The sequence below is a fragment of the Orbicella faveolata genome, unplaced genomic scaffold (genome assembly GCF_042242905.1).
Source record: "Orbicella faveolata isolate gen_17 unplaced genomic scaffold, um_ofav_v1 contig_24, whole genome shotgun sequence".
NCBI lineage: Eukaryota > Metazoa > Cnidaria > Anthozoa > Scleractinia > Merulinidae > Orbicella > Orbicella faveolata.
The window spans coordinates 13389763-13416387 of NW_028301552.1; the positions used below are offsets into that span (position 1 = coordinate 13389763).

At 38.1% G+C, this 26625-nt stretch overlaps 1 long non-coding RNA gene and 1 pseudogene across 1 annotated transcript; one reads left to right on the plus strand and one right to left on the minus strand.

The window, feature by feature from the left end:
- Window positions 1–26625, minus strand: LOC110059244 (uncharacterized). Its single transcript, XR_016208106.1, has 3 exons — window positions 26483–26625; window positions 2346–2465; window positions 1–1634 (listed from the first exon to the last, which is right to left on the minus strand). It is a non-coding gene; the product is annotated as an uncharacterized LOC110059244 (long non-coding RNA).
- Window positions 9962–11125, plus strand: LOC149110474 (uncharacterized; annotated as a pseudogene).

A 26625-nucleotide genomic window follows, 5' to 3' on the forward strand; every position in this document is an offset into this window, starting at 1 on the left:
TGCTGGTAGAACATTATTACCAGCACATCTAAATACCCTTGAGAAGAAAAATTGCTCTTGATCCTCAGATTATAACTACACAATATGTCATATTTTCTGACATATAGCCTTTACACTTTATCTTTTTCATAAGAATATGTTTTATAAGAATACGGGGGATGAAATTTGCGAAATTTTAAGAACAATTTAAGAGTAAGCCCGAGGCTGAGATTTTGAAAAAACATATGATCTTTTGTGTTGAAAATTTGGAAATACAACACAATTATATGTTTTTAACTACATCGTATATAATCCTTCCTTATCTAAACGGCAAAACTAGCCAAAAAGCAGCAAAAACAGCACTATCCGCATGTTTGCGGCTCTGATGCCTGCAGGCTGGCTCTAAAATTACTCTAACACCATCCAGATACTAAATACCTTCGGAAACAGAAACGTCATACGGCTGTAATGTAAGAAAAGTCACAAGGATATATTCAGTCTGAAATAGGCGGACTCAGAAAATTAAGGCAAGGTTCAAACGGATAGTAACAAAGGATCCGTGACTGGACTTTGTGAAATATTTCATTAATTTTGAAAATAAACTGCGCAACAGAGCGCGAAGAAGATGGGTGAGATGAGGTGAAAAAGAAAAGGCACTTTGTACCAGTGCCCAGTCTTATAATGCTTTTATTTTAAAAAATCTCAACAAGTCCGGGCACGGAAATGATGCACCTAATAATCTTAACATTATCAAGCTAACGTAAGCTTCCTAGATGCTGTAAAAGTGGTGCCGTTTTGCTAAGAAGAAATTTGAACTAAAAATAGTCCTGATAGGTCACGTGACAATATATGAGCCCAAAATATTTAAGGTTGCCGAACTTCTTGCTCATAATGATTTCCAAGGTTAAAAGGTATTTTTTACTATAAATGCTTAAAAAATTAGACCACTCCCTCGCTTTTTTCACGAAAAGTTTTAAAGCCAGGCCTTAATTTTCGAAATAAGAAAATTGAGCCTCGTTCGAAAAACAATATTCCGTTAAAATTAAAGAGTGTATATGCTGTAAAAAGAAATGAGTGTCATTGCATGGTGCTTTTGACGGGGTAGTTTGGCAAACAGTGAAATGCAATGCATCAAAAGTAGTTTTCAAAGATTCCCCAAGTTGTATATAACATATCAAACTTCAGTACTACAGTGAGTAGTTTAATAGTCAATGCAAATCCAGTGGAGTGATTAGTTGGATAAAAGAAGAAATCAACCACAAAGTATGTGATACCTAAATTACTTAAGGCGACTCAGATTCATTTCCCCTGATCGCCATAAATGTTGCTATTAATGATTTTCATCTGTAGGTTCTGATTGGACTGTTATTCTATTGCTCTAATGCTCTCTGCCATATGTCGAGTAGACGTTCCTCGTTGGCTCTGTTGCGCCGTTCCTCTCCGCGCCTATAAAGCCCGCTACCAATAAAACCTGCCAACAAACATGCAGCAATAGCAGAGATCCAATCCCAATGTGGCCAGAAAAAACCGATCAAGCCAATGGCTCCACCCAAACCAATTCCTATCAGGGTACCTGGGTTGAAAAGTTGCACAACTCCAACATACCTAAGGAAGTCTAGTAAGGTTTGCAACATTTTGTCCATGCTCCGTGGGTTCTGTAACATAAGGTGACCGGAAAATGTGAAACACAGGAGGCAGAGCAATTCCTAAGTTATCATCATCAGGGTTCAGCGGGATACTGGTTACGGTCAAGAAATCATTCAAGATCGCCTTTTCGACCACTTCAGATTTGTGTCATGTGTCTCTTAGGTTCCCTTACGAAAATAATGCCAATTTTAGATCCGTTTTATACCTATTTTATTTGCTATTTTGTTCCCAACGTTTGTATTTTTTAAATATTTTTCTGGAATATTCAACAAATATTTTATTTCACTTTAAACCTATCATTTTGAAAAAATAATAGCAAAAAATATCAAAAAATAGTCGAAAGTGCTGGTCAAAACGTCTGTAAATTAGCTTTAAAATAGGTTTTAAACATATGAATGAAAGAAGTTGAAAATAAAATAGGTTGAAAATAGCCTCAAACTTAAATTGACATGAAGTAGAGGATAAAATTGGGCCAAATAGGAAAATACCTTGGTCAAAAGGCTGAAAATATCAAAATAGGGATACCTATTTTATCCCTGCCCAGAAAGATCATAAAAAAATAGCACCAAATGATCCGAAACGATTGACTTGGGCGAAATATTATAAGGCTAAGGAACTAGATAATCCAAAAAAAAAAAAGAAAGAAAGAAAGAAAAAATTAAAACAAAATTAAATAAAATATCTTTATTTAAGTGTCGAATGTATTTAGCAATACTCACCACTTGTACAAGTCGTGAAGGCTATGATCCAAGTCGTTCAAGTGGTACGTCTCGTACGAGTCGTAAAGTAAGGCTTACAATTGATACGATTGGATCAAGCACTGAATGTGGTACTTTTCACTGAAATAAAAAAAAGTACTACTTGGAACTTTGCATGTCATTACTACGATTATCAGTTGAGTAACGCGCGACGAAAGACTGGTAACCGAGTTTTAACATTTAAACCGCGTTGTTGTCACCGGCAACTGGCTCCGTTTCCAATGATAACTTGTTGGTCTTTGACTTCATTAGCAGCAAAGAGCGCGAAATTGTAGGCAACGATTTTGTTACCATTGGAAACGAGGAAAGTTGTCCGTGGCAACACTGAAAGTGCTTTGGTAGATACAAACTTACTATCCATTCGATAAAATGAAATACGCCTTTCCTCAGTATATCTTGTTGAACCAAACCTCGCCCTAATTCGCGTTAAATTTGTTTGATTTATGAATTCACATTCTCTTTCTTTTCAATAAAAACTCAAATACTGGATAAGTCGTAACGTTTAACGGTACAAGTGGAAAGCAAAACCTGAACTGGCATTTCCTGCATGAGGCTGTTTTTTGATTGCGTGCTCATTCGTTTTCATGTTGATTTTCATCAAACTTCATCAAAGTAGTTAGATATCATAACAGAGAACCAACATTAGCAACAAACAGTATTAATTGGTATGAGCATCAATGTTGCGATCAGTTCTTGATGTAAACAGGAAAAATCGACTGAACAGGAGATTTCTAAAATTTCGTAAAATTTCTGCTAATTTATCTTTAAAAATCATTAATTGAGTGACATGTCGTACCTTGATCGGCTGGAGGTGAAAATTTTAGACTAGATATGAACTGGCCGTATGGGAGGACGATCAAAATGGACCACAAACACAGATCGACGCAGACACTTAAAAGCAAGTCCATGTAATATCTGACAATATCTGAGTCATTCCAAGCAACAGTGCGCTTCAGAGAACGCATCCACTCCCTGGCAACGTGATAATTACCTAGCGAGCTAGATGTTTCAATCGACTAATTGTAACTGACCGGCGAAGCCCTGAGTCAACTGTCAATGTTGGTAGAAATAGAGAGTTGGAGGTGGAATTGTTTTTAGCATGATCCACTGACCGATCTATCTTACCAATAAAAGGTATTTTTATAATTTAGAAACCAGCTCTCGATCGTTGCCGTCTACCGATCATTAGTCCCTGTTTAGGCAATGACATTACAGGTTTACCTCCCTGGTTACAGAGGTTTTCTCTTTTCTACTCGTCTGTTATATGTGAGCCACGAAGTGGCAAAAACGAGTTGGGAAGCGATTAGAGAGCTTTTTAGGTTCAGTAGCAGAGAAAAGAAAGGACATTTTCCTGCCAGTGGGTTATGTTGGATTCTATATTGCGCCCTCTTGCCCAGCCAAATGCAGTGTTATGTTGCCTGTTTTGTCTTCACGTCTTAATGTTGCTTCATGTTCTTGTGTTTGTCAGGTAGCTTAGTACTGAATCATTTCAAAGGAGGGCCTCTAACACCGTATGCTTCTAGCTTTTTGAGTAAAATTCTATGATTTACAGTATCAAACGCTTTTGAGAAGCCCAAAGATATACCACAGGTACACAGATTGCTATCGATGGCCTTCCTAAGAGTGTCAATAAGTTGAGTTATGGCCTGGGCTGTTGAATGACCATTACGAAAACCAAACTGGTATTGAAATAAAATAGCTAGCTTTTCTATATAATTAGTGAGTTGCTTAAAAATCAATTTTTCAAATATTTGAGAAAGGACTGATAAAGTTGCAATTGGTCAATTAAATCATTTGCTGGGTCGGTTGCGTCGTCCCCCTTGTCAGTGGGAGTTTATACTTTTGATATTTTGATGATATCTTGGACGGTTCCCTGTTGCAACGATTGATTATAGATTGCTGTAATAACTTGTCAACGGTTCAATATAAGTTTAAGTTTATCTTTTGTTGCAGTACCTTTTGTTGATCGCAAAAACCCTTGAACTGCACGTTTACTACAAAAGATTTTATATAAATACATATATCACGCTACGTTCACACATTTCATTTATTAATTAATTAATTAATTAATCTATTTATTTAGATATTATCTTTTAAGGATTTTTGTTTAGAATTAAATTGCAAATAATTTAAACTTTATGTAGATAAGGTATATTTTAATATGTAAATAGTGTCCCCAATTAGTTTTTTTTTCTTAAACTAAATACCATTGACACTAAATGAAGTCATTCATTCATTCATTCATCCGTTCATTCTTCTTTCTTTCTTTCGTTCTTTCTTTCTTTCTTTCTTCTTTCTTTCTTTCAGTCCCTATATTAAGGCTAATAGTGGTAGCTATTCAATGTACAATTCTTTAGCCATAAGTTCTTCTAGTGCGAAATCAATTAAGCTTGAACGCTAAACCATGTATTAAGGACAAGGAAACATGGTGAAAAAGTGAAAAATATGAAATGACGACAGGCTTATATGAAAGTAGTTGTTTGGACTGTGCATCACCTTGGTAACCCCTCCCTCTTGGCATTTACATCCCAATAACAATAACACACTGAGAAGATCAACATTAGGATATTTTAATGTTAGGATAATAGATTACATCCTCGAATTAAAACTAAAATACTATCGTCTCGTGGATCCACAGCTACTTTGACATTGTTATGAAGAAATTCATGAGCAGTAACGGGACAGATGCATGAAAAACTATGGATACCAGGGCCCCTATGGATACCAGCCTCGTTGCTGAATGGGCTACCCTAATTAAATGAATTTACTTACTTACTCACTTAGTACTGACTGGCTGACTGACTAACTGACTTCCTTCCTTCCTTACTTAGTTACTTAGTTACTCAGTCACTCACTCACCTTTTAGCAGAGTTAAATGCTTCAAATGGCTCTGACGATGTCGAAGATGTCGCCGTGACAACTCTACCACTCATACAACCACCGGACCAAACCTTCAACTACAGCAACCGTCCCCCCAAACTCGACGGCGAAGCCTCCCAAGTACTACACCTGGTCATCAGGACCACAGAGTTTTTGAAACACTGAAATCTTCTATAGAAAAGGTTATTGAGGAAAATATTACAATCAAGGAGACATTGCACAGCATGACATTAAAGCTCCAAGATTTTGATCACGTCCATGATCGCATGAAATCTTTAACAGCTGAACCCAACAGTTACAAAATCGAAGTTGAAAGCTGCCAGGAGAACATTAAAAGAGAACAAACACTGCGTAAATCTTTGGAAGATCAGTCGCAACATCAGGTAAATCAGTATCAGGAGTTAAAGAAGAAAATGACAGAAGACATGGCGCAAGTGTATGCACGTGTTCAGGAATCGGAAGAAAACCTCGAGAAAGTCAAGAGCGAAAATGACGAGCTTCGCCAAAACAACAGCACGCTATTAAAGGAAAATGAAGGTATCCTGCAACGTGTCGAGGATTTAGAAAAAGAAACGAATGTTATGCAAGAAAATTTATTTGAAGGCGAGCTTGTAACTCGAGGCGATATTCAAAATCCAGACCGGAAATCACAGTATTCGCAGCCACCACAAGAAGACGCAAATATTCAAAGTACAGGCCAAAATGAACAAACAAAGAAAGTTTTTAGAGACGTTAAGCCTGTTGGAGATACGATCGTCTTTGGTGATTCAAACACTCGAGGTCTAAATAGAAGAAGGTTAGCTATGGGCAATGGATCTCTTAGTGGCGCCACACTTGATTCAGTCATTGCGTACATCAACAACGAGCCCACACCAAACGAAGCTGTCAAACGCGTCATCTACCATTTAGGCACAAACAACATTAGAGATAACACAACCGATGAAATTAAAACCAAACTTAACACTTTAAAGATCAAGTCTGCAGATAAATTTTCGAACGCCAAAATATGCTTCTGTGAAATTCCTCCCAACCACCATGCGCCCAGTCCGAGAATAACTGAAGTTAATGGATACATAAAGTCGATGGATACAGCATTCCTCGAGGTAGACGCGAAAGACCCCGGTTTCTTCACACGAGACGGAATCCATTACAACAAACAAGGCCTTGGACGTCTGGCTGCTTCTATGAAGAAATGGGCAAGAGAAAATGGACACTCATTCGACGCCACTTCAGATCACTCAAAACAGCGCCGTTTTCAGGAAAAGCCATTCCTGTGGAACCAACAGAACCGCAGAAAAGGACGAAATTCACAGTGGAGGAACGCAGGTCCAGCGCAACAGTTAATCAACTTACTGCTGACAAGCCTTGGCAAACGTTAAGCAGCTGTAAGCCTTATCATGACACTGAGACACTTTTGTGAGACATATTTAGTTTTATATTTCCCGATAATCAGTAAGTACTATATTTCCTTATTAGTATTATCAAAGCTTACATTTATTTTTTCCGGGTTTTGTTGATCGTATAAATACATATATATATTTTCTTTCTTTCAAATGAACTCTTCATGGTTAAATCAAAATAATGTTTGCAATATAATTTCATGGAATATTCAAGGACTCAAAACCAGGCTAAAACCAACCAATCAAACCATTTCAAATACAAAATTAAATATCAAATCAATTAAATCTAATCTATCAAAATTCGATATTATTTGCTTACAAGAAACATGGGCAAAAGATGAGTCATTAATGTTTCAGGATTACATAGTCCACTCGACCGTACGGAGCACGAAAAGTAAACGAGGTCAAGGCGGAGTATCTGTCTTGATAAAGAATAAACATTCAGACCTTGTTTTTCATATAAAGAGTGCCTCTCCAAACATAATTTGGTGTCACCTGAAACGACAGCTTTTTGGTATAAATTCAGACATTTATCTCGCGGCGGTTTATTTACCCCCACTTCAGTCTCAGCGAAAAGCAGGTGAGGACGTCCTGGGCGTTTTAGAACAAGAAATACACAATGTGAAGGTGAATTAATGAACATGACACGAGCGTGGGACAAAGAAAAATTCTGAGTCCCCGACAGGAATCGAACCCATGACCTCCCGAACACCGGGCGGGCGCTCTATCCACTGAGCTACGAGAACTCATGGAGAGCGAGGCCATTTAACTGAGTTCATATATGATAGGTGTCCTGCATACTGCTAGGATCAACGCTATCGAATTCATCGTGAGTAGTGAGAGTACATTTCATTACCGAGCTTAAAATTCACCATCTTTACTAACTTATCACTACTCACGATGAATTCGATAGCGTTGATCCTAGCAGTATGCAGGACATCTATCATATATGAACTCAGTTAAATGACCTTGCTCTCCATGAGTTCTCGTAGCTCAGTGGATAGAGCGCCCGCCCGGTGTTCGGGAGGTCATGGGTTCGATTCCTGTCGGGGACTCAGAATTTTTCTTTGTCCCACGCTCGTGTCATGTTGATTAATTCACCTTCACATTTCATTACCGAGCTTAAAATTCACCATCTTGATTAACTTATCAAGAAATACACAAGTATTCCAAACAAGGTAAAATCATTTTGCTTGGTGATTTAAATGCTAGGACTGGAACTTTAAATGACTTTATTGAAAATGATTGTTGCGATTTCCTGCCAGATGATGACGCATATAATCTCGATAAAAATTGGCCAAAACGAAACAACGGAGATTATACCGTTAACAAACTAGGAGGCGAAGCATTACGATTATGTATAGGAAATAAATTGAGAATATTGAACGGTAGAGCTACAGGTGATCTAGACGGCAAGCTAACATCATATCAATCCAATGAAGCAAGCACTGTTGATTACAGAATAGTCAGTGAAGATCTTCAAAACACAGTGCTAGGATTTCAAATACAGCATTTGACGCCTTATTCTGATCACTGTCCAATCGTTCTCAAATTAGCCTCCAGTAATCGTGATATCATGAACTACAACGCCTCAAAAAATACTCGAAGAAAGGGGGCGCTTCCACAAAACAGCTTCACCAAGTTTCTTTGGAAGTCAGAATGCAAAGATAAATTCATAAGTGCATTATCGAGTATTGATATTCAAGACAGGCTTCAACCTTTAATGCAGCACACCACAGCTCAATAGATGATGAGATTTCAGGATTGTTTGGAAATATGACGTTTGCGTTCGTTTCTTGAGATTCGTCATATAAAAGGTTTTGAAAATGTTTTAATATTTTTTAAAATCAGCTGCAAAACTAAGCCTGGAGACATCACCTAAAACGCGAAAATGTACGAAGAAACACAAACCATAGTACGATAATACTTGCAGACAACTAAAGAAAAAGCTGCAGAAACTGGCGAAGGAAATAAATCCCACAGCTCCTCGATCACTGCGACAAGAATACTTTACCCTCAAAAAGAAATACAAAACGCTAGTAAAAAAGATGTACAAAACATATAAAAATCAACTTTTAAATGAAATAAACAATTTGAATTCCAGCCGAAGCGGCGAATTCTGGAAACTAATAAACAAAATTCGTAAAAATGAGACGGTCGAAGAAAGTTGCGATATTTCGTCAGAAGATTGGATAAAACATTTTCAAAACCTTTTATATGACGAATCTCAAGAAACGAACGCAAACGTCATATTTCCAAACAATCCTGACCAAACAACAACTATGACCGATGAAATTTTAGACGCGCCTATCACTGCAAAAGAAATTCATGATCAAATATCTAAACTCAAAAATAAAAAGGCATCTGATACGGACACCATCCTGAATGAAATGATCAAACATGGGCGGTATTATCTCATGCCTTCTCTAGAAAGAATATTCAACGACATCATTGAAAACGACACCTTCCCAACTGAATGGAACATTGGTGTTATAAAACCAATATACAAACAAAAAGGCGATAAGAAATCTCCAGCCAATTATAGAGGAATTACTTTAACCAGCTGCTTAGGGAAGCTATTCACATCAATTTTGCAAAACAGATTGAATAAGTTCATCGAGCAACGTAATGTTCTAAATCCAGAACAATTTGGATTTAGACCAAACACTAGAACCACGGATAGTTTATTCATTTTCCAGCAATTACTCCATAAATACACCAAACATCACAAGAAACTTTATGTCGGTTTCATTGACTACGAGAAAGCCTTCGATAGCGCAGGCAATCCGGTATGATTCATAAAGCACAAATATGGAATTCAAGGAAAATTCTTGAATTTTATTAAGTCCATGTATTCGTCAATTAGGAGTTGTGTTAAAATTAATCAAAACACGCTTACCGAACTTTTTTCATGTAACAAAGTGATAAGACAGGGTGATGGCCTAAGTCCAGTTTTATTTTCGTTATTTATGAATGATCTACCGCAATATTTTAAACAGAGCAAATCTCCAGGTGTGATGTTAGGGAATCGCTCTATAAACTGCTTAATGTATGCAGATGATTTGTTAGTAATCAGTCCTTCTCCGGAAGGGCTGCAACAATCGCTCAATGTAATTCATCAACACGCTCAGCAATGGAAGCTCAAAGTCAACACTAAAAAGTCGAACATAATCATATTTAGTGGTAACGGGCAAAACAAAAACAATACAAATTTCAAATACAATAATGAAACTTTACAAATTGTCGACAAACAAACATATTTAGGTGTAGAAATGACTTCATTCGGTCGTTACACCTATGCAAGAGAAATTCTCGACAAAAAAGCCACAAAAGTTCTCTCGATGATAAAAAGATCCTTTTCTGACTCAGATTCAGCAACTATTGCGATTAAGAACAAACTTTTCGATGCCCTTGTTAAACCCGTGCTACTTTATGCATGTGAAATTTGGGGACCAGAACTATTGTCATACAGAACGCATTTTGATAAAAGCACAATTGAACAAGTCCACATTAAGTTCTGTAAACAAACACTAAACATCCCATGGTATACAGAAAATATTGCCTGCAGGGCAGAGCTTGGGAGGTACCCTTTAAGCATTGATATAAAAGCCTCAATCTTTAGCTATTGGCAAAGATTGAAGCATTCTTGTAGCAACGTTTTGTTACGTGAAGCATTTCAGTATGCAACAACTTCTACACCTTTCTTTGATGCTACAATTAATGAAGAGATCACTAGGGGGTATCAAGTAACAGAATCAACAGAACCAGTAACACGGCAACACATCAAGAACGGTCGATTAAAAATAAACAAAAATCTTAGAAATCAGTATTCACAAAACTGGCTTGAGACTAAGAACAGTTCATCAACAACTTCAAGGGAAAAATTTACGCACAAGGAAGTTAAAAAGAGTTATCAATTTGAAAATTACCTGAAAACGGTTACAAACTCAGCACACAGAATTAGCCTGACAAGGCTTAGGTTAGGATGTCACGCATTACGAATACAAACTGGAAAATATGAAAATAAAGGAGCATCAATCCCAGTAGAGGAAGGAACATGCTTAGCATGCAAAGAAAATTGCGTAGAACACAAACAGCATTTCTTGATGTATTGCCAAGGGTACGTTACCATAAGAGTTGAGCTCCATTCTCACATTTCAAGCAAAGATGCACTTTACGCAAATCTGAGCGATAACGAGAGAACTAAGTACTTACTTAGAGCTGACAATAGAGTTACATCAAAAATAACAGGTAAATATATCAACTTAATGTTTAAAAAAGAAAAGAGATTCTCAACTTACAAACGAAATGAGCATTATAATTTTTATTTAATTTTATTTGAATTATAAAAGAATCAAGTGAATGTTATTTCTTATTGTACTAGTTAATGTTAAACCTTTATTGTAAACAGACCAATACCTCCCTTTGGAGAGTAAGGCGCAATAAAGATATACTATACTACTGTACTACTCACTCACTCACTCACTCACTCACTCACTTACTAATTGACGTTAATTAGTTAAATATGTATCACATTTGCTAGATTATTGTAGTATCAAGCAGGAATACCAAAATCTATGTTGCAATTCTTACACCTTCTTTCTACTATGGTACTAACTTGGAGCATTTTAAAATTATAACTTTAATTGTACAAGCTAAACAATAACTCAGCTGTGCCTCCTTGACCATCATTTTGATTAAAATATTAAGCTAGTAGTTGTAAATTGTGCTTCAGGAGCTATTATTTGAAGACACTCGGCACTTTCTTTTGGGAATCCCTCTGTTGTCCAGGACATACCATTAATTAAGAGGCTACTGGTTTATCAGCTTTTCTGTAATGTGATTGGTTGCTTTGCTTGCTAAATTTGCTGGTAGAACATTATCACCAGCACATCTAAATACCCTTGAGAAGAAAAATTACTCTTGATCCTCAGATTAGAACTACACAATATGTCATATTTTCTGACATATAGCCTTTAAACTTTATCTTTTTCATAAGAATATGTTTTATAAGAATACACAGGTTGAAATTTGCGAAATTTTAAGAACATTTTAAGAGTAAACCCGAGGCTGAGATTTTGAAAAAAACATATAATCTTTTGTGTTGAAAATTTGGAAATACAACACAATTATATGTTTTTAACTACATCGTATATAATCCTTCCTTATCTAAACGGCAAAACTAGCCAAAAAGCAGCAAAAACAGCACTATCCGCATGTTCGCGGCTCTGATGCCTGCAGGCTGCCTCCAAAATTACTCTAACACCATCCAGATACTAAATACCTTCGGAAACAGAAAGGTCATCCGGCCGTAATATAAGAAAAGTCACAAGGATATTTTCAGCCTAAAATCGGCGGACTCAGAAGATTAAGGCAAGGCTCAAACGGATAGTAACAAAGGATCCGTGACTGGACTTTGTTATATTTCATTGATTTTGAAAATAAACTGCGCAACAGCCTGTAGAGCGCGAAGAAGATAGGTGAGATGAGGTGAAAAAGAAAAGGCATTTTGTACTAGTGCCCAGTCTTATAATGCTTTTATTTTAAAAAATCTCAACAAGTCTGGGCACGGAAATGATGCACCTAATAATCTTAACATTATCAAGCTAACGTAAGCTTCCTAGATGCTGTAAAAGTGGTGCCGTTTTGCTAAAAAGAAATTTGAGCTAAAAATAGTCCTGATAGGTCACGTGACAATATATGAGCCCAAAAAATATTTAAGGTTGCCGATCTTCTTGCTTATAATGATATTCCAAGGTTAAAAGGTCTTTTGTTATTATAAATGCTTAAAAAATTAGACCACTTCCTCACTTTTTTCACGAAAAGTTTTAAAGCCAGGCCTTAATTTTCGAAATAAGAAAATTGAGCCTCGTTCGCAAAACAATATTCCGTTAAAATTAAAGAGTGTATATGCTGTAAAAAGAAATGAGTGTCATTGCATGGTGCTTTTGACGGGGTAGTTTGGCAAACAGTGAAATGCAATGCATCAAAAGTAGTTTTCAAAGATTCCCCAAGTTGTATATAACATATCAAACTTCAGTACTACAGTGAGTAGTTTAATAGTCAATGCAAATCCAGTGGAGTGATTAGTTGGATAAAAGAAGAAATCAACCACAAAGTATGTGATACCTAAATTACTTAAGGCGACTCAGATTCATCTCCCCTGATCGCCATAAATGTTGCTATTAATGATTTTCATCTGTAGGTTCTGATTGCACTGTTATTCTATTGCTCTAATGCTCTCTGGAGTATCTCGAGTATACGTTCCTCATTGGCTCTGTTGCGCCGTTCCTCTCCGCGCCTGTAAAGCCCGATGCCAATAAAACCTGCCAACAAACATGCAGCAATAGCACAGATCCAATACCAATGTGACCAGACAAAACCGATCAAGCCAATGGCTCCACCCAAACCCATTCCTATCAGGGTACCTGGGTTGAAATGTTGCACTCGCCGGAACAAGTATTCGAAGACGGCGACGATCGTACCTACGAAGATGATAATCCTTAAGACTCCAACATACATAAGGTAGTCTAGTAAGGTCTGCAACATTTTGTCCCTGCTCCGTGGGTTCTGTAACATAAGGTGACCGGAAAATGTGAAACACAGGAGGCAGAGCAATTCCTAAGTTATCATCATCAGGGTTCAGCGGGGTACTGGTTATGGTCAAGAAATCATTCAAGATCGCCTTTTCGACCACTTCAGATGTGTGTCATGTGTCTCTTAAGTTCCCTTACGAAAATATAATGCCAATTTTAGATCCGTTTTACACCTATTTTATTTGCTATTTTTGTTCCCAACGTTTGTATTTTTTAAATATTTTTCTGGAATATTCAACAAATATTTTACCTCACTTTAAACCTATCATTTTGAAAAAATAATAGCAAAAAAATATCAAAAAATAGTCGAAACTGCTGGTCAAAACGTCTTTAAATTAGCTTTAAAATAGGTTTTAAGCATATGAATGAAACAAGTTGAAAATAAAATAGGTTGAAAATAGCCTCAAACTTAAATTGACATAAAGTAGAGGATAAAATTGGGCCAAATAGGAAAATACCTTGGTCAAAAGACTGAAAATATCATAAAATAGGGATACCTATTTTATCCCTGCCCAGAAAGATCATAAAAAATAGCACCAAATGATCCGAAACGATTGACTTGGGCGAAATATTATAAGGCTAAGGAACTAGATAATCCAAAAAAAATAAAGAAAGAAAGAAAAAATTAAAACAAAATTAAATAAAATATCTTTATTTAAGTGTCGAATGTATCTAGCAATACTCACCACTTGTACAAGTCGTGAAGGCTATGATTCAAGTCGTTTAAGTGGTACGTCTCGTACGAGTCGTAAAATAAGGCTTACAATTGGTACGATTGGATCAAGTACTGAATGTGGTACTTTTCACTGAAATAAAAAAAAGTACTACTTGGAACTTTGCATGTCATTACAAAACTACAAAATAATGCTGCTAAAGTACTGTTGGGCCTTCCAATCCGAAGCTCGTCAACTCAAGCCTTAAAAAGCCTTGATTTCAAGCCCCTTGCTTTAAGGCGATTTTTTCATCGTTGCACCGCAATTCATAAGTGCTTAATTGGGTCAACAGATTTTGACTTCAGTTTCATTAGAAATCAAGCTGTTCACTCGCACAATACGAGACAATTCAACGATCCTCGTTTGCCCCTCCCTCGCACTAACTGGGGCAAGCAAATGTTCATTTATCAAGCAGCGAAGGACTGGAACAGCCTCCCGCGTGAATTAAAAGACACACGTGTTTTATCTATTTTTAAAGCAAAACTGAAAACTTTTTTGAATGATTCTAGCTAATTTTAATCTTTTGAATATTACCTTTTTAACTAATACGAACTCTTTTTACTCTTATTTATTTTAGCTTGTAGTAATTTATTAGGTAACTCTTATTTATGTCATTTTTAGATGATTTTTATTTAGGAGGGCTCCACTGAAAACCGCCTTTGGCGAGTTGGATTCCCTCACTAAATATTATTATTATTATTATTATTTTACGATTATCAGTTGAGTAACGCGCGACGAAAGTCTGGTAACCAAGTTTTAACATTTAAACCGTGTTGTTGTCACCGGCAACTGGCTCCTTTCCCAATGATAACTTGTTGGTCTTTGACTTCATTAGCAGCAAAGAGCGCGAAATTGTAGGCAACGATTTTGTTACCATTGGAAACGAGGAAAGTTGTCCGTGGCAACACTGAAAGTGCTTTGGTAGATACAAACTTACTACCCATTCGATAAAATGAAATACGGCTTTCCTCAGTATATCTTGTTGAACCAAACCTCGCCCTAATTCGCGTTAAATTTGTTTGATTTATGAATTCACATTCTCTTTCTCTTCAATAAAAACTCAAATACTGGATAAGTCGTAACGTTTAACGGTACAAGTGGAAAGCAAAACCTGAACTGGCATTTCCTGCATGAGGCTGTTTTTTGATTGCGAGCTCATTTGTTTTCATGTTGATTTTCATCAAACTTCATCAAAGTAGTTAGATATCATAAAAGAGATCCAACATTAGCAACAAACAATACTAATTGGTATGAGCACCAATGTTGCGATCAGTTCTTGATGTAAACAGGAAAAATCGACTGAACAGGAGATTTCTAAAATTTCGTAAAATTTCTGCTAATTTATCTTTAAAAATCATTAATTGAGTGACATGTCGTACCTTGATCGGCTGGAGGTGAAAATTTTAGACTAGATATGAACTGGCCGTATGGGAGGACGATCAAAATGGACCACAAACACAGATCGACGCAGACACTTAAAAGCAAGTCCATGTAATATCTGACAATATCTGAGTCATTCCAAGCAACAGTGCGCTTCAGAGAACGCATACCTTCCCTGGCAACGTGATAATTACACAGCAAGCTAGATGTTTCAATCAACTAATTGTAGCTGACCGGCGAAGCCCTGAGTCAACTGTCGATGTTGGTAGAAATGGAGAGTTAGAGGTGGAATTGTTTTTAGCATAATCCACTGACCGATCTATCTTACCAATAAAAGGTATTTTTATAATTTAGAAACCAGCTCTCGATCGTTGCAGTCTACCGATCATTAGATGGTCCCTGTTTAGGCAATGACATTACGCGTTTACCTCCCTGGTTACAGAGGTTTTCTCTTTTCTACTCGTCTGTTATATGTGAGCCACGAAGTGGCAAAAACGAGTTGGGAAGCGATTAGAGAGCCTTTTAGGTTCAGTAGCAGAGAAAAGAAAGGACATTTTCCTGCTAGCGGGTTATGTTGGATTCTATATTGCGCCTTCTTGCCCAGCCAAGCTCTCATTAAAAAGTGTTTTCTTACACTATACCTTAAATGAATCGCCTTTCTTTCTGGAACCTTTTCTCACTTTTCAGTAAGTATAAAAATGTACTCAGAGATAACAGCCAATCTGTGAAATCAAGGGAGTAAATTACTGTTTACCACGACGGATAATTTCTAAAATTCATATCAGTCTTAAACTTTACGATGTGTTCCATAATCAGTCTCGAGATAGCTCTGATGAAGAAAAACAAACTAAATGATTTTAGAGTATCGCGAGACTCGTAGGTAGGATATAAATGCATTTTTATAATCCACGTTGCCCTCGGCGTCGTCGTCGTAGTAACTTGATAAAGTTCCTAATGGCCGCCTATATGTATGGTCTATTGATCAAGCGTGAGGTCAAGATGGCTGGATATTGGCAAAGTTCTGTTTTTTCTTTTCCTTTGAGATTTCAATAAAGGCTTTATTATATGCGTATAGAACACCTTTTTCTTGTAGGACACAGCCAGTAATCTCGAACGGGCAATATAGCCCCATTTTGCCCGCTGGCCGTATTCAATCTGACACCTCAGGGTTTGGTCCATGGGCATGATCTTTCCTTCTAGCGCGGTTAGCCATATCGTGAATAAATCTATATATGGTTGACCCGAGGGTGGGGTCCATAGGCGGAAGGAGACTTTCCACAAGTTGCGCGAGATTTTCCAAACTTTCTCAAAAAGTTGCTCAAAAGTTGCTCCAAAAAGTCAAAAGTTGCTTTTTGTAACGAAAGTTTCTCAAAAGTTGGTCCAAAAAAAAGGTGTATCAGAGGTTCTTCGCCGCTGCCTACAACAACAAGGCGTACGCACTCTCTTTAAATCTGACGCAACTCAGAGCGACCTAAAGACACCATTGGACCAACAAAACAAGACGGTGTTGTTTATAAGATTCCTTGCGAATGCGGCAAAGTGTATATCGGAGAAACAGGGAGAGCTACGCGAGATAGGATAAAAGAACATGACAGAGACATACGGCTTGCTCGTACACAAATCTCCGCAATTTCAGAACACGCCAACGAGACGGGGCATTTACCCATCTGGGACAAAGTCAAGTTTATTGATCGTGACTATCACTGGTACACACGAAAGGGTCAAGGAAGCTATCCATATAAGACTTCATCGAAATAACATCAATAGAGATAGCGGAATCGAAATTCCTGAAGCGTGGATACCTACAATTAGAAAGCACAACAGCCGGACAGTTAGAATGCGGACCTTTGAGGGAACAGCGTACTCATCTTTAATGACAAAAAAAAAACTGTTGCTCGCCAATTTAAGCACCAAAAGCTGCTCGGATTTCTCAGAAATGATGGAAACTAGAAATTTCTCAGAATGCAAAAAGTTGCTCGACACGAAAAAAGTTGTCGAGCAACTTCTGGAAAGCCCTAGCTCACGTTACGTTACATTCAAGATGATGATAATGATAATCATTAATATATAGATTTAGGCCAGCCTAAAAGCGTAGCTCCTGGGCCGCGTTGTTCAGAGCCAAATAAGCAAGGAGAAGGTAGAATTTTAATTTCAGTTTTGTAGCTTTGCGGCACGGTTTTCTGTATATTGTTTGGCCTTCTGTTTTGAGTTTTAATAATCACTATATACACAAAACAAAGCAGCAAAAAACATTTGTATAGAAAAAAAAGTTATAATTCGGTTAACTTTTAATCCTGGGTTAGCGTTAACCGGCTTCCGAACAATCCTGCCCTGTTTTCAATAAGTTAACCTGAGATGAGCCCGCGATCCAATCGAAAACCAGCACTTGCTCAGCGGTCAACTTCAAAAAAACACGCGAACTCTTTAAGCTGTAAACTTGAGCCCGCGATATGGTCACGTGATACTGGTCAGCGGATACCTTGTTTTGACAGGTGTCAATTGATCATAACATGGATGTCCAATATCAAAGAAGTACACGGTAAACCAAGACTGCATGTCTCTGTCAACCTATTATTTGGAGTATGGCGGCCATGTTGCGCGACTCCGTCGTCGTCGTCGTCGTCGTCGTCGTCGTCGTCGTCGTCGTCGTCGTCGCCGTCGTGTGTACGCGCCCACGAGCAATACCGCTAGCCATGATAACCATGAGAAAATCAACTCATGGGTTTCCTTTTCTCTCCTGTATGAGTATAGGGCTCCGCTTGGCGGCCCTTCGGGCCGCCGGAGCTCCGCTATAATTATAACCGTTTTACAGGTTTTAATTTTTTGCACAGATGGTCCAAGCTTACGAAAGGGGAATTGTTTTATTTTCTGAAATTGTCGTCTAGCTCGAGCTCCTTCCTTGATCAAAATACTCGGGCCGTTCAACAAAATGACTTTTACCTTTGATTAGAACATTAAATGGTAAATTAAACTGTAGTCGCCGAAACTCGAAGTTACATGCTCAACCTTAGTCCCACGGAGTTTTACTTAGAAATTGAAAATCAGATTACAGTTGTTATGCGGTGGCCTCATAATTAGTGCCCTCGTCTCCGGATCGAGCGGTCCGGGTTCGAGCCCTGGCCGGGGACATTGTGTTGTCTCGGGCAGGACACTTTACTCTCATGGTGCCTCTATCAACCGAGGGTCCGGTTGTTCAAAACCGCGATTAAACTAAGTCTCGCATTTAACATTCGCCACTCTTACATTTCTGACATATAACCTTTATATCCTGTAAAAAGAAATGCATAGTGTTTTTGATGTGTAGTTTGGTGAACAGTGACAATGCATCAAAAGTTGTTTTCCAGGTTTTCAAAGATTCTCCAAGTTGTTTATAACATATCAAACTTCAGTACTACAGTCATTAATTAAATAGTCCATGCAATGCAGTGCAGTGATTAGCTGGATAAAAGAAGAAATCAGCCAGACAGTATGTGATGCCTAAACTACTCGAGGCGCCTCAGATTCATCTGCAAACCACCATAAATGTTTCCATTAATGATTTTCATCTGTAGGCTCTGATTATATTGTTATTTCATTGCTCTTTGTCTCTTAAAATTCCACTTCCACTGAGTACAGCGAACATCCGCTCCTCACTCGCTCTGGTCTTCCCAGAACCGTTCTCTGCACTTGAAAATCCCGCTGCCAATAAAACCTCCCAGCAAACATACAACAATACCAGTGGTCGAAAACCAAACTCGCAAGAGACAACCTATCACGCCAATGAATCCACCCACACCAATTCCCGCTGGGTACCTGGGTTTAAAAGTGACAACCGGGTGTAGATGTGTTCGCAGACGCCGATGTTAATGTATGTAAATGTAAAACAACTCAAAAATTTACAAACTCGCTCAAATTTTAGATGTTTTTCTCTGCGTTTCACAAATGAATAATAAAGAAAGTACAAGCAAAAACAAAATACAAAACAAGAGAAAAACAGAAAAACAAGAGCAAAAGAAAGAGAAAAACTAACTCCGTGTCGCTTTGTTTGATCCTACCGAAGTGTGCTGGTAGTGTAAATTGCGCACGCGCTGATAGGGTAACTTCCAATATATATCGGGCGCACTCCCGGTTTCTTTAAATGGTAAAGGAAACGCAGTTTGAAAGTGAAGTATGATCATCGCAGTAAATTTTCCAATTTAAGCAACTGGAAAGAAGAAGCCTGGAAAAAAAAAAAATCAGGGCTTCAACGGGATTCGAACCCGTGACCTCCGCGATACCGGTGCGATGCTCTACCAACTGAGCTATGAAAGCCACACATTGGGAGCGAGGTCAATTAATTGAGTTCATATATTCCCATGAGTGAAATGGTGTGAAGTATATATGAAATAATTCATATTGAACTGCGGTAGTAGATGAAAGTGAAGTATGATCATCGCAGTAAATTTTCCAATTTAAGCAACTGGAAAGAAGAAGCCTGAAAAAAAAAAATCAGGGCTTCAACGGGATTCGAACCCGTGACCTCCGCGATACCGGTGCGATGCTCTACCAACTGAGCTATGAAAGTCACACATTGGGAGCGAGGTCAATTAATTGAGTTCATATCTTCCCGTAAGTGAAATGATGTGAAGTATATATGAAATAATTCATATTGAACTGAAATTCATATTGAATTTTTTTTTTTTTCAGGCTTCTTCTTTCCAGTTGCTTAAATTGGAAAATTTACTGCGATGATCATACTTCACTTTCATCTACTACCGCAGTTCAATATGAATTATTTCATATATACTTCACATCATTTCACTCACGGGAATATATGAACTCAATTAATTGACCTCGCTCCCAATGTGTGGCTTTCATAGCTCAGTTGGTAGAGCATCGCACCGGTATCGCGGAGGTCACGGGTTCGAATCCCGTCGAAGCCCTGATTTTTTTTTTTTCCAGGCTTCTTCTTTCCAGTTGCTTAAATTGGAAAATTTACTGCGATGATCATACTTCACTTTCATCTACTACCGCAGTTCAATATGAATTATTTCATATATACTTCACATCATTTCACTCACGGGAATATATGAACTCAATTAATTGACCTCGTTCCCAATGTGTGGCTTTCATAGCTCAGTTGGTAGAGCATCGCACCGGTATCGCGGAGGTCACGGGTTCGAATCCCGTCGAAGCCCTGATTTTTTTTTTTTTCCAGGCTTCTTCTTTCCAGTTGCTTAAATTGGAAAATTTACTGCGATGATCATACTTCACTTTCATCTACTACCGCAGTTCAATATGAATTATTTCATATATACTTCACGAAACGCAGTTTCTCATCAAATCCAGCCTCTTTCGACACGTTTCGATTAATTAAAGCCAACGTTGGAAACATAGCTATGCATTCCTTTTTCGAAATCATTACGAATTTTTCAATATTTTGAAATTCTCTCAAAATCTGACCTTTTAGAAATGAAACAAACTCTATGCATAGCGTAATGAGGATTAAATTTAAAATATTAAACCAGTGTGAAAAAAAGAAAGAAAAACCTGATAAAGTTATTTTCCTGGGAGCCTTTGCATTTTTTCAGTATTAGTCACATGACCAACGGCTACGCCTGATGACGTCATCACTGGTGTTATTGATCATGAAAAAGTTCAAACACATGAAATAACTCTGAACTAACTAAAAATGATGGGGTCATATGAGAATAAATTTTCGTTAGCAACGGCTCGAAAATATCAGTTAATGGGCCTGTAAACTCAATCAAACGTCTACATCTCGCGTGTTTTTAAAAATTACTCTCGACAGAGAACATAAGCGAACATAAGCATAAGCATTCGAACATAAGCGAAGATGCGATAACTGCTGCAGAATGCAAGGAAGATGTCATTGTTGGAGGCTGTAGCACTACAGCAAGCTTAGGAGAGAGTATTCCCCTTCATTCAATATCTCGATGACACTCCTCCAGAAACTAGAAAAAAACGAAAGAAATGGGCTGATCTGTGCGAAGTCAGATCGACAGAGGGAGGCATCGAGGAAGTCTTCGATCTCGGTTTCACCACTCCTGTAAAAAGGTCTTTTAAAACGTAGAGATTTTCATGGCCTGTTAATGCTACCCTGGCTTCTAGTGGAAAGCTCGACATTGTCAACGTAGATGAGACACGAATTTGGGATAAGCCGGTAGTCTTCTAACTAGTGAATTCAAACGATTCCCCGAGTCCCAGACCAAAATAATGCAAAAATCATGACACTTCAAGTTAAACGGATCGAGTTTTTCTGTCCTCGAAATAAAGACTTTCAGAAACAAATAGTAAAGAAAACCTTTGTCCTACAACGAGGTGATTAAGATTGCCGATGAACCAGCCATGTATTAGACTGTTCGCAGCCCTCTATTTTCTCTTATTTTTATTGGATCATTGAACGACCGGATAGGATCGCAAGAGAACTGGGCGCCAACGCAAAACGGGAGGCTTGACAGGAGGCTAGGGCTCGGTTCACTAACCTTCCCGTCCCCAGCCCCGCTTCCTTCACACCCGTTTCGCTCGCTTCTTCTTTCGCGTGCGTTGAAAAATAGAAAGGCTGTGAACAGTCTAGCTATGTACTTGTGGATTTCATATACAAGCAACATGCACGAGGTCGATAATCCGGCCATGTTTCTAAAATCAAAAGGCCCTTCCGCATGCACAATTGTTTTGTTCTTTGAGCAACGAAATATATCTCAATTTATACAAACTTAAAAGGAATCAAGTAATAATAAAATATGTAAGGAAAGTAAAATAAACGATTTAGTTTCTACTATATCGACGGGAGATTGTCGCGCAGAAGGAAGAATGACAAAAAGACAGTGGAAGAGAACTGTATTCATTTAAGGACGGTGCGTACTTTTGTTAGTGTGCACACGTTCTCCGCATCATGCAAACTATGGTCTAGCTCCACGCCCGCGCTGGGGCTGACATTGACGCAATCAACTATGCTATCACGTACACGCCTAAAATGAAAGCAAAATTTTCCTACTGTGACCAAATCAAGTTTAATGAGCCTGTACTTAAACCAGGAACAACAGAATAGCGGCATATCGCTAACCAATAACTGTTTACGTCTTCTAGCTGAAAACCTAGCTATTATCTATCGACAATTATACTGAAATCCAGCTGTAAACATGTACCTGCATATGGCGTAATGCGCGCGCAAAACAAGTGCGAGATACGCAAATGCCTTTCTCACTGGGGAGGTGACAGGAAAAAATGTAATGGGCACCGTAAAAGTTTTCAAAAAAGATCAATAACTTTAAAAAACGCGTGGTTACCCCTACATTTTATGTTATGAAATGGAAGTGGCAAGTTTGTTCAACCCGTGATTAGTTTCTGGTTGTGAGCAAAAGGTATTTAGACTGTATTTTAGCTGAACAGAGGAAGGCTGCCAGATACGCTAAAAGCGCTTTTGCGACGATTTTGTTATTAAAAACATATCAAATTTTTTTTTTGTTACCATTTGCCATGTAGTTAAAAGATCTTTTTTAAATGTGTTTGCTTTTCTGTATGTAAAGGCGAATTCTATGGAAATCTGTGAAGAAATATTCTGTCCTTCTTTTTTCAGGAAAATGCTGATGTCTGCATTTTTGTTGAGATTCAAGGCTAATTATCTCGAAAAAATGCGTGGCTACCCCCATTTTTCTTTGTGGATTCCAATAGCCCTTGCAAAGATCTACTTTTTCCGCGTGGTCTTAGCCAGGTGTAAAAACCTTTGCAATTAGTAGGCACCGTCCTTAACTGACAGTGTACTGAGCCTTTTGTCAAGATCCTGTCGACAGATTTTCGATAATTTTAATACTAGTACGAAATATGCAAGTTTGTGTAGCTTGCCGGTTTCGCTACCAATCGAGCTCTACTGTCTAAGTTCGAGTTCGCTACACGCAACTTCCAGTTCGCTAACCAGCTAACTATTTAATTCAAGTTCGCTACAATCGATATAGTAAAACTTTGCGAAACTAATATAAACTGTATTTCGTAGAGTGTGATCGTCCGGGTGAGGGTAGTTCTGAAAAGGGCGGAAGTCACCTTCAAAGTCAAGTGAATAGTTTTTGTCAGTCGATGATGTTATAAGTCTGGTCCGTTGAACGTGATTGGTCAGTTTAGCCTTGATGGTATTGGCTGAAAGACTCCTGTAAAGTTTGTCATCAATCATTGGTGGGTTTCAATCCGTCTATTGTTAGTGAAATTGGTCGGTTTTTGGTCCGTCTATTGTTGGTCAAATTAAGTCGGTCTGTTGGAAGTCCGTTTGTCGGTTTCGTTTCCGTCATAGATAAGTCGTTTGTAAGGCGCCGGTAGTTGTTGACATCTGTTAAGTGGCGTTTGTTCTAGGTTAGTGTACCAGCTTTCCAGAGTAAGTGGTTGAAAATAATTTTATAACGGACTTCCAACAGACCAACACAATTTGACAGGATTGAAAAGATTGCATGTAGAATGCATGTATGCTGATGGATGTCGTGCTTATAATGTTGACTTACATTATAGCGTTCCCGGGTTTCTTTTGGGAAATCTTCCAATTACTCCAGGCTAAATTTTACATGTGTTCAAGTTCAATAATTATTTTTATAATTAAGAAATAGAAAACATGCACCGTGTTTCCATCGAGTTTTAGTATAAATATACTAGCGTTCTATCACTGAAGAATGCCGTTCTCTGATTGGCTAAGTTACTCATTATCTATTCTGTGATAGATAGTAAGTAGCGTGACAGTTTGCCCTTGTTAACAAAATGACGGCCGCTTCTTGGCGTTTTCGAAGTGTCTGTGTAGAGGATTTAGCTAAAGTTTTGAACGACTAGTAGATTTATACTAAAACAATTAGATTATTCGCTCTCGATTTCTATGCGTAATAGCTGCGCCCTCGTCAACAATCGCGCGATAGAAATCTCGAGCTCGTAATCTAATTGTTTATTAGTATAATTTCAGAACTGAACAAAGAGTTTCCAGAAATCTAATTGGTTGAGCAATTCCTTATATGGTGCTATATTCACCGCACCAGACGATGAATATAACATTTTCTAGGCCTGGTTACTAAGCTCGCCACCTTTGTCATCTCGGCAAGTAAACATGGCGGACAGTTGCTGAATGAACGTTTCATTTATTCGGATGACATCACTCCAGGTCCAGGATATTTGAAAGGATGGAGAATTTTCAAAATGACCGCTGTCGCCCTTGGACCAAAAAGTCTTTCAAGAACTCGTATTCAAGGAATTTAAAAATCGTAAACGCAGTGATTATGTTGATCGCCAGCAGGTCAGATTTATTTTTCTTCAAACAAAAGCTACTCATTTTTAGACGATGATGACAACTGTAAATAAAGTCAACAACGATAAAACAAAGGTACCGGATAAATTTATTTTTCGTAGTATTTCGCCTGTTTTACTGCCGAACTCGGTGAGTAAATTGATTCGCAATCGATGTACATGTAAGCTAATTATTAAAGTTACGGCTGCATACGTGTATGCAAACGAACAATTTCCTTTGTGTTTTTACGTTTTAGTCCGTTATTCTGTAGTCCTCTTTGTTCAGCTCTGAAAATTATACTAAAACAATTATTCGCCTCAGGCTCAGTGAACATTGGTGCATATTCACCAATGTTCACCTCGCCTTCACGGATTTGAACCAATCAGCGCACGTATTTGCTTTGGTTTATTTTCTAACATCTCATAACAAAGTTTGCATATAAATGGTGCTCTGCTTGGCCGAAGCAGCTTGCTTTGTCAGAGAAAAGATACACAGTAAGCTGAATGTTTTAACTTTTTTGCTTCGCAATTTCGACAAATTTGACCCCAATTAAACGTTTCCTGTGACTCAGGAAAGCGTAATGGAAACGAGCTCTTTGTCTGCAGTAATCATAGCTGCCTGGAGGCCATTGTTAACAACAGAACAAAAGACGTGCTTTGTTGGATTCCGACAAAACACGTAGCGAAATAAACAAATTCTCAACTAGCGAATGCGTCGATAAAAGACATTATATTTAGTTACAAAGACTGAAATTATACTGAAGAAGTAAAACAACAGAAAACACCACATGAGCTATCTGTGTTTATGAGAAGGTTTATTTTTGTAAAAATGCTCAAACAACACTTACATAGAGTGTAATAACGTTCGTTCTCTAAAAAGCGATCTCTGGTCATCTCAGCGAAGTGAAACTCAACAATTATAACACTCACCCGACGAGTAGCCAGTTAAAAGCTTGCTCTGATATTTTCTCCTGTACTCGGAGTAGGACCAGTGGGAGCAGTTTAGTCTTTCTAAATTTGTCGCTAGTTAGGGAAATCTTGCTGCAAGCCGAAAGCTTACATAACTGTAGCTTCTTTCAAATACAACTCAGCATTACGCATTTTCATGCGCAAGCTTTGAGCTCTTTGTTTCGTAATTTCCATCGGAAAAGTGTAAGTCTTCATAGGCTACAATGCTGCCGAATTCCTTTTAGATCCTTCTTTTCAAATCAAACTAAAAAGTGAATTTTGAAGCGATCGTCCTTCTCTCGAAAGTCACTCGAAACCGAAAGTTTAGCTTGAGCGTTGTCAGCTTTTGTCTCGTTAGCCACTCAAGTTATTTGAACAATTCTAAGAAGGATTGTCATCGGCTTACTTTAGCGTGCTTTGTCAGAGATCTGATGCTCGCTTCCGCCACTTTTCCTCGTTTGGTTGAAAATTCAGCCGAATGCGTGAAGAAGTTAATGCATTCTTTATCATGAAACAAACAAATAAGCGTTGACTGTGCTCTGTTCCGTTATAAAGCAGTTAGGAAGTGGTAAAGCACTCAAGACGTAGGGAGAAACACTCAACTACACACTCGACTAACTCTAGCCCGTTTTCCCACCTACACTTCTTTCCTGTGTGCTTTACAACAGAACAGAGCACAGTCGAGGCTTCTTTAGTTGTTAAGCCGGATACATCTGGATATAGCAGCATTACAGAACTAGCTACAACTTCAGAGTTTCCCTCCAGGGAGTGTCAAAGAAACATGATGTTAGTAGCCCTTTTAGCGTCGGCGGAAATTGTCGTAGCATCTCAGCACAAAAGCGGAAGTACAAAGAAAGAACTCTCTGTCTATCAGGCGCATATACAACCTAGTTATATAGAAGGACGAGAGTTTATAAATAAAGGACTGAATTAAAACATAAAGAGGTCACCTTTGTCTCCTGTTGTCGCACCAAGCGAAGTCTCCTCGCCACCAAACACCAACAAAGAAGTAACCACAGTAAAGCAGTCGAGGTGAATAAGCTGTTCGAACGAAGATTCTGAATGCAAATTTGAACTTACATTGTCGATGGCG